Source organism: Suncus etruscus, chromosome 6, assembly GCF_024139225.1.
Source record: "Suncus etruscus isolate mSunEtr1 chromosome 6, mSunEtr1.pri.cur, whole genome shotgun sequence".
NCBI lineage: Eukaryota > Metazoa > Chordata > Mammalia > Eulipotyphla > Soricidae > Suncus > Suncus etruscus.
The window spans coordinates 67,116,198-67,123,595 of record NC_064853.1 but is presented as its reverse complement, the minus strand read 5'-3'; positions in this window follow the sequence as shown (position 1 = coordinate 67,123,595).

Sequence of the window (7,398 nt, the reverse complement as noted above, 5' to 3'; positions counted from 1 at the left end):
CTAAGCTGTGTCCTGGGGAGAAATGCGGCAGGGCAAAGGCAAAGCTGTGGGATGGGAGGGGGAGCCAAGACTTCCTCCTCCTCCTCCTCCTCCTCATGTGTCTTCCTTCTACAGCACTTCTGACTTTCTAAGGACAGAAAACAGGCCAGCACTTGGAAAACAGCCTCTCTGCTCCCTCGAAACTTTCAGTGCCAAGTGCAAACTGGAATCCACACTGACTATGAGAGAAACAAGCAGGATGGGGGCAGAAAGCAGGTGTGTGTGCTCAATGTCCAAGAAGAAAAGCAAAGAAGGCAGGGAGATAGAGCAAAGGTGACAACAGGAAGGATAGTAAAGTTTATGATCCCTACAGGGATGTACTCCAGCAGTAATGTTTGCACAAGCAATACACCCCACAGCCAGGGCAATACACTCCACACTCTGTTTTCAAATGTCTGCTTGGCTGCTGGGGTCTTGGGAGATGTGGGGACACTCACTTATTGCCTTGGAAAGGGCTTGGTGCAGACATGGTGTCCACCACCCTCTGCCTCGGAGCCCTTATCCTAGCTGGAGAAGGCAGGCCCTGTCCACCTTGCCTGGCCCCAGGGCCACTCACAAGCTGAGTGCTGAGTGGGGCCCGCTGGGAGTCCCAGTCTCTTCTAGATCCTTTGGACTGAATCTGTCAATGGCTCAGACCCATCTTCCCAACTGCACTCCCAGGGTCCTGCTTGGCTGCCCATCCCTGAGAAACAGAATAGATGAGGGATGGAAGGAGAGACAAGATGCTGGAAGTCAGCGTAAAGGGTGTCCCCAGTAGGTTCCCCTCATTCAAGCTTGTCTATATGTATAATGCAGCTAAAGGTACATGTGAACCTAATATTAACTATTTTATTTGAGGCATGTGGTTTACCAAGCTGTCCATGCCAGGCTGTCAGAGTGCACAATTTCTTTTTGTTTTGTTTTGTTATGTTTTTTTGTTTTTATTTTTGGATTACACCTGGCCACGCTCAGGGGTTACTCCTGGCTCTACACTCAGAAGTCGCTCCTGGCAAGGTCAGGGGACCATATGGGATGCCAGGATTAGAACCACCGACCTTCTGCTTGCAAGGCAAATGCTTACCTCCATACTATCTCTCCGGACCTCACAGTGCACAATTTCCCCACCCCACATCCCCACTAGAGCACCTGATTCCATCAGACTCAGAGCCCTCCTGGCACCTCTGGGAAAATTCACATCAGGAACAGTTCCCAGGTCTTCTTGCCTTTAGTCATTGGTTACTTTCTACTCATGTTTTTCCTAACGCAGGTTTGGAATAAAAAGAAATAGATGGATATGCAGAGTATTATGCTGAATGAAATGAATCAGGTAGAGATACAGACATAGAATAATCCCACTCATTTGTGGTATATTGTAGAATAACAGCCCTGGATAGGGCTGGGTGATGGTGAGTTGTATGGAGAGGCCTTTCTCCTCTAGCCCTGGCCACGCGCCAGCAACTCTCTCCAGTCGGCGGGCCTTAGGGTGGCAGCGAGGAGGAAACCATTTATAGGCAGTCAGGTTTTAGGAGACATCAGCTATATTCAGGCCCTAGCCAACCCATGTGGCTCCTAAGCTTAAACCTTTTACGCTGGGTCCATAGTCAGCCCTGACATCTCAACCTCTTTCTGCCACCTCTCCTCCTCCTGTTGCTTCTTCCATCTTCCTTGCTCACTCCTCCAATTAATCCTCTTCCTGCCCCTGAGGCAAACCTTTTGATACCTCCCAAAGACCCCTCCCAGAAATGGGCAGCTCTTACTATCAGGTAAGGTTACATAGGAAGATGGGGGTGGGGTGACAGTATATAAGAAAAATAATCTCTACCTGGAGAAGCAGGACCCAGGTCTTGCTCTGCAGTGTGCCTCATCAAGTGCTCCTGGGTTTTGCTGCAATGTAGCCAAAGCCTGCACTTTCATTCTGTCCTGTAGTTTGCTACAGAGAAGGGTCTTCCTGGACACATTTTGCTACAGCTCCTTGAGGGAACTTCTGGCTTGAGCCACAGGCTGCTCTCAGGTGCCAGTGCAGGGTGGGTGGAGAGTGAGGGTGGGATGGGGTGGAGAAGGCAAGATGATGAACCTCTGGGCTGCAGGGCCTTGCTCTGGAGAAGCTAAAGGCCCAGAAGTGAGCGGGATGCAGAACCAAGGCACAGGAGCTTCTAATTCTCTCCAGCTCATACATCGATGTAGCATCATGCATGCTATGATTTGTGTGCAAATCATATATAATACAGTATATTATATATTATAATTTAATAGTGGAAATCTGATCCCAGGGTGGAAAAGCAGCTCATGAGTGGCTATGCCCTTTGTAGTCCCATATCATTGACCTTTTCATGCCACCACCCTTTCCTGCAAGGAATTATTGATGGGTCAAGGTCAGCTTTGCATGTGGCTGACCCTGGTTCCATTCCCTGCACCACACATGGTCCCTAAGCACAGGCAGATGTGACCAAAAGTAGCTAAATAAATAAGTAAATGAGGGGCCGGCGAGATAGCATGGAGGTAAGGCATTTGCCTTCCATGCAGAAGGACGGTGGTTTGAATCCCGGCATCCCATATGGTCCCCCGTGCCTGCCAGGGGCAATTTCTGAGCATAGAGCCAGGAGTAACCCTGAGCACTGCCAGGTGTGACCCCCCCCCCCAAATTAAGTAAATGAATAAGTGAATAAGCTAAAGATAAAGGAAGCTTATTGGTCCAGGTTGCTATTGATTAACCAGTAAGTTCTCAGGCCCAGCTCTCTGGAACATAAGCCAATGGCAAGAGACAAGACCTTCATCTAACAAGTCTGCTGTAAGGAGCCTCTGGCATTAGAGGGAAGGGAACTGACCTGACAAACTAATGGGTCTGGTAAATGTGTGGGGTTCCTCACAGTGTGAAATAATCTTCCACCTCCACCCTGTGATTTATCCTGTGAGCCCTTCCCCTGCATGATGATGCTTCCCCTTGCCTAAAAAGCCCTGGAGCACCTTTCCCAGATGGTCAAGAGCTGTGGGTCCATCCCAGAGTGTCAGAAGTGGTGGGTCCATTCTAGAGGATTAGAAGTCTGACGCCCAGGATGGCTCACACAAATGGGAATGCTTCTGGGTATCTGTATGTATCTAACTAGTCCTAGTCTAGTTGCAGAATTGTTTCCTAGGGATGTTGACTTGTGTCCTGCAGGTGTTGACCTATGTTTCAGGGTGCTGACTTGTGTCCTGTTGGTACTTCTGTTTTCCATGGTTGTTGACTTGTATCCTGAGGGACCTGACCTGCATTCTGGGACTCTGTGGGTTTCTAAGATGGGAGGAGAGTCCGGGAATGTCCGGCTCCCCCCTACAGGCAGCAAGGGCAGGAGGGAGGATTGAACTGGGCATTGCCAGGCCAGAGCTTGCTGCTTGGAGCTGAGGACAGTTTCATGCTGTATGGAGGGTTTAGTGTACCCTACAGGGGCCACAGGCTATACCCCACCTCCCAGTCCATCTCAGAGGAGGCTGCTATCCCTCTCCTGGATTTTTGCCTCCTACAACCTGTGGCTGGTTCTACCCCCCTCCCCACATAGCTCCCTTCTTTGGGTGCACTGGGGGTGAGTTTGGGAAGCTTTGATCCACAGAAGATCTCCCAGGCAGCCTGGGAAAGACTCTATTTGGCATTTGCTGTAGGCATCTGTGAGTGCCTCCACTCTGCGGTATCAACAGGCCCAGGGTTTCATAGATGCAAGCTCATGCCCAGTTCATCTGAATTGCAGATAAACTAGGAAGTACATTTTAGTAGGTTTGGTGCAATCTTTAATCTGTCTTTGATCTGGCAATCGCATTTCAAAACCAGTTGAGCAGTGAAATGAAACAAGCCTCTAAGAACAAAGTCCTTCATTCCACCCAACCGCCCCCCCCCCCAGCACCATGAAATGCCCACCCAGCTCAGAGCTGCCTTCCTAGCAATCTTTGGGGCCAGAGGCCCCTCAGAGCATTGCTAGGCAGCAGCCCTTGACTCTGGAAGCATTTTTCAGATTCTGTTACCAGCGCCAGCGAGGGCTGCTTGATTTTGGGCCCGGGCATGCGTGGCTGTGAATGCTCTGCTCTATTGCCATGTTTTACTTCCAACTTCAAATCTATGGCCAACCTGAGTTTAAATAACACTTCTGAAAAGTTTTGTCTTTTAGCCAAGAGCCAGAATGTCTAGGTAAACAGTGCTCCAAGCACTCATGGGTTTGATTTATTTCAACTATTTTCCCCTGCTGAATTTCTGAGATAGGTTAAGACTGGATTTCTTCCAAGAGACTCCAGGCAGGAGAGAACTTGAAAGAGTCAGGCAGTTTTAAGTATCTGCACATGAATTCTGATCTGATTTTACCTGGGAGCTGAGTCCTCACTTTCCCCTTGTCCTCTCCCAACCCCAAATTCTCTCACAAGTTCACCACAAAATTACCATGTGGTCCTTTACTCACTTCTCTTGTCCAACCCCAGACATATGTGAGGGATGAGTTGATCCCACATTCTCAGAAATGTGCAGAAAGAACAGGAAAAGACCTAAGTAGAAGGAAGAACTAGATTCAAAAATGATCCCAAAGAATAGATGTGCCCAGCCCAGCCCCCACAGAGGCAGAACGCTGCTTAGATCTCAACTTTCTGCTTATTTTGATTATTTGTTTGCTTTTTGGGCACACTCAACAGTGCTCAGAGCTCTGAGCTCAGGACACCTGGCTTTGAACTCAGGACTCACTCCTGGGTCTGTGCTCAGGAATCACCCCAGATCTATGCCAAAGACCAGCCCCCGGTGAATGGGCCTGAAGTAGGGGCACTGCAAGGATAAAGAAAACAAGACATGGGCCCGGAGAGATAGCACAGCGGCGTTTGCCTTGCAAGCAGCTGATCCAGGACCAAAGGTGGTTGGTTCGAATCCCGGTGTCCCATATGGTCCCCCGTGCCTGCCAGGAGCTATTTCTGAGCAGACATCCAGGAGTAACCCCTGAGCATCGCCAGGTGTGGCCCAAAAACCATAAAAGAGAAAAACTTGAAGTCGAACCTTGTGGACTGAGAGCCCAGACTGTCATCTTTCACATACAGTATTTATGATTGAGAACTAGTAAACACAGGAAGAAGAGAAAATATGAATAGACAGCTGCCTATCTATGTTAATAAATCCTTGTTAGGCCTTTACATGCAAGTCTCTGGATTGTCTTCTTCTGGGAGTGGAGGCAGATACAAGAGGGAATATAGAATCTTCACCAATAGGGCGATCCAGTAATTAGTAACTACGGGTCTTTATATTGCCTGTCAGATCCTCTCCTCAGGCTATCATCTCTCTAAGAGTATTTCTTTCTTTCTTTCTTTCTTTCTTTCTTTCTTTCTTTCTTTCTTTCTTTCTTTCTTTCTTTCTTTCTTTCTTTCTTTCTTTCTTTCTTTCTTTCTTTCTTTCTTTCTTTCTTTCTTTCTTTCCTTCCTTCCTTCCTTCCTTCCTTCCTTCTCCTTCTCCTTCTCCTTCTCCTTCTCCTTCTCCTTCTCCTTCTCCTTCTCCTTCTCCTTCTCCTTCTCCTTCTCCTTCTCCTTCTCCTTCTCCTTCTCCTTCTCCTTCTCCTTCTTCTTCTTCTTCTTTGGTTTTTGGGTCACACTCAGCAGCGCTCAGGGGTTACTCCTGGCTCTATGCTCAGAAATCCCTCCTGGCAGGTTCCTTACCTCCATGCTATCTCTCCGGCTTCAATTACTTATTTCTTAGATGTCTATATTTTCTTTTCTTTTCTTTTCTTTTCTTTTTTTGGTTTTTGGGCCACACCCGGCGGTGCTCAGGGGTTACTCCTGGCTGTCTGCTCAGAAATAGCTCCTGGCAGGCATGGGGAACTATATGGGACATCGGGATTCGAACCAACCACCTTTGGTCCTGAATCAGCTGCTTGCAAGACAAACACTGCTGTGCAATCTCTCCGGACCCAGATGTCTATATTTTCAATAGCTCTGTGCTCAACATAATTTCTGGCCAATGTTCAGGGATTTCCCAGTATTGTTCAGGGGACCTTATGAGGCATCAGGGATGTAGCTGGATTGAAGCAAGAGTTTTACCCCTGACTGTCTCTCTGGTCTTCAATATCATATTTTTAATCAGATTCATTAATATTCTATTCTTCCAATATGAGAAGAGCATGCTACGGCCATAGAGGGAACTCAGAGGGCTGGAGCACATACCAGGCAAGCATAGCACCCCCTACTCCATCTTTGGTATATCTTGGCTCCTGAGTACTGTTGGATGAGGCTCAGCTACTCTGCACTGCTGGGGAGTGACCTTCAAAACCAGACAAAGAAAGACCAGGCTGGAATGGAGGACAAGCTGTAGTGAAAAGTGGATGTATATAGCCTGTGATCAATTCTGCTAGCCAAAATATTTAAATTTCTTAGAATTTTCAAATAAGATGGAAGTGACATGCATTCAGGGATGGGCATTTGGACTAAGGACACAAAAAAGGCATCCTGGGTCCTGCCCAGAGAAGACACCTGAGCTATTCCAATGTGGCTAGGACAGTTTTTGGGGAAGTGAGGTAGACCCCCACCTCCAACCCGCCTGTATTTCCACAAGAGATAAATCGTTCACACATGGTCACATCCTGTCTGTCTCCTGCAAAGGGAGGGATGACCCAGCCCTGCTCCAGCTCCTTAGCCATTCCCTCTGCTAACCGAGAAGGTAGGTGGGGCTGTGAACACACCTCACAGCTGGGAACCTTGTAAACATAAGCACCAACCAGTCACAGAACTAGTCACAGTACGCTGGGCAAGAGTGCAGATGAAGAAAGGAGCCGTGAGCAGGAAACGCACAGCTCAGAGGAGAGCTGGGTAGGAAGGGAGCAACCCAGAGGCAGATTCTGAGTGTCACAGGTGAACCTGTCTGGCCTGAGTGGCAGAGGATGGCAATCCTGATCTCGGAAGCCCACGTACATCTGGAAACTGGTGCATTGGATTTGCCATTTCAATGGCCCATCTTTACTAGTTACAGGATAGAAATAATGCACTTTCCGCAGAATGAAAACTCTTCAGCCCTCCATGAGATGCAGAAGGGCCTCAGCCCCTAGCACTCCACTCTCCAACAAACCAAGATATTTGAAGCTTTGAGGTTTGGACTTTGGGGTTCTAGAAATTAGAGTGGACCAGGCTGCCCGCTAACACCCCACGCTCCCACATTCATTCCTGACCTGCCAGGAGGCTCCCGTACCATGCTCAGCAGCAAGAGATTAGTATTGGCCTGGCAATGCCAGAAGGAGCCCAGGCCCACGGGGCGGGTTAAACCGGAGGAAGGGCTGGACCAATATAGGGGCGGGGTACCTCTGGGGGCAGGCCCGAGAGTATGGATGGGTTCCCGGGGAAGGATGCGGGCGGGGCGGGCCTGGGGCGGGACCTGGTTCGGGGAGTGGCTTCTGGAGA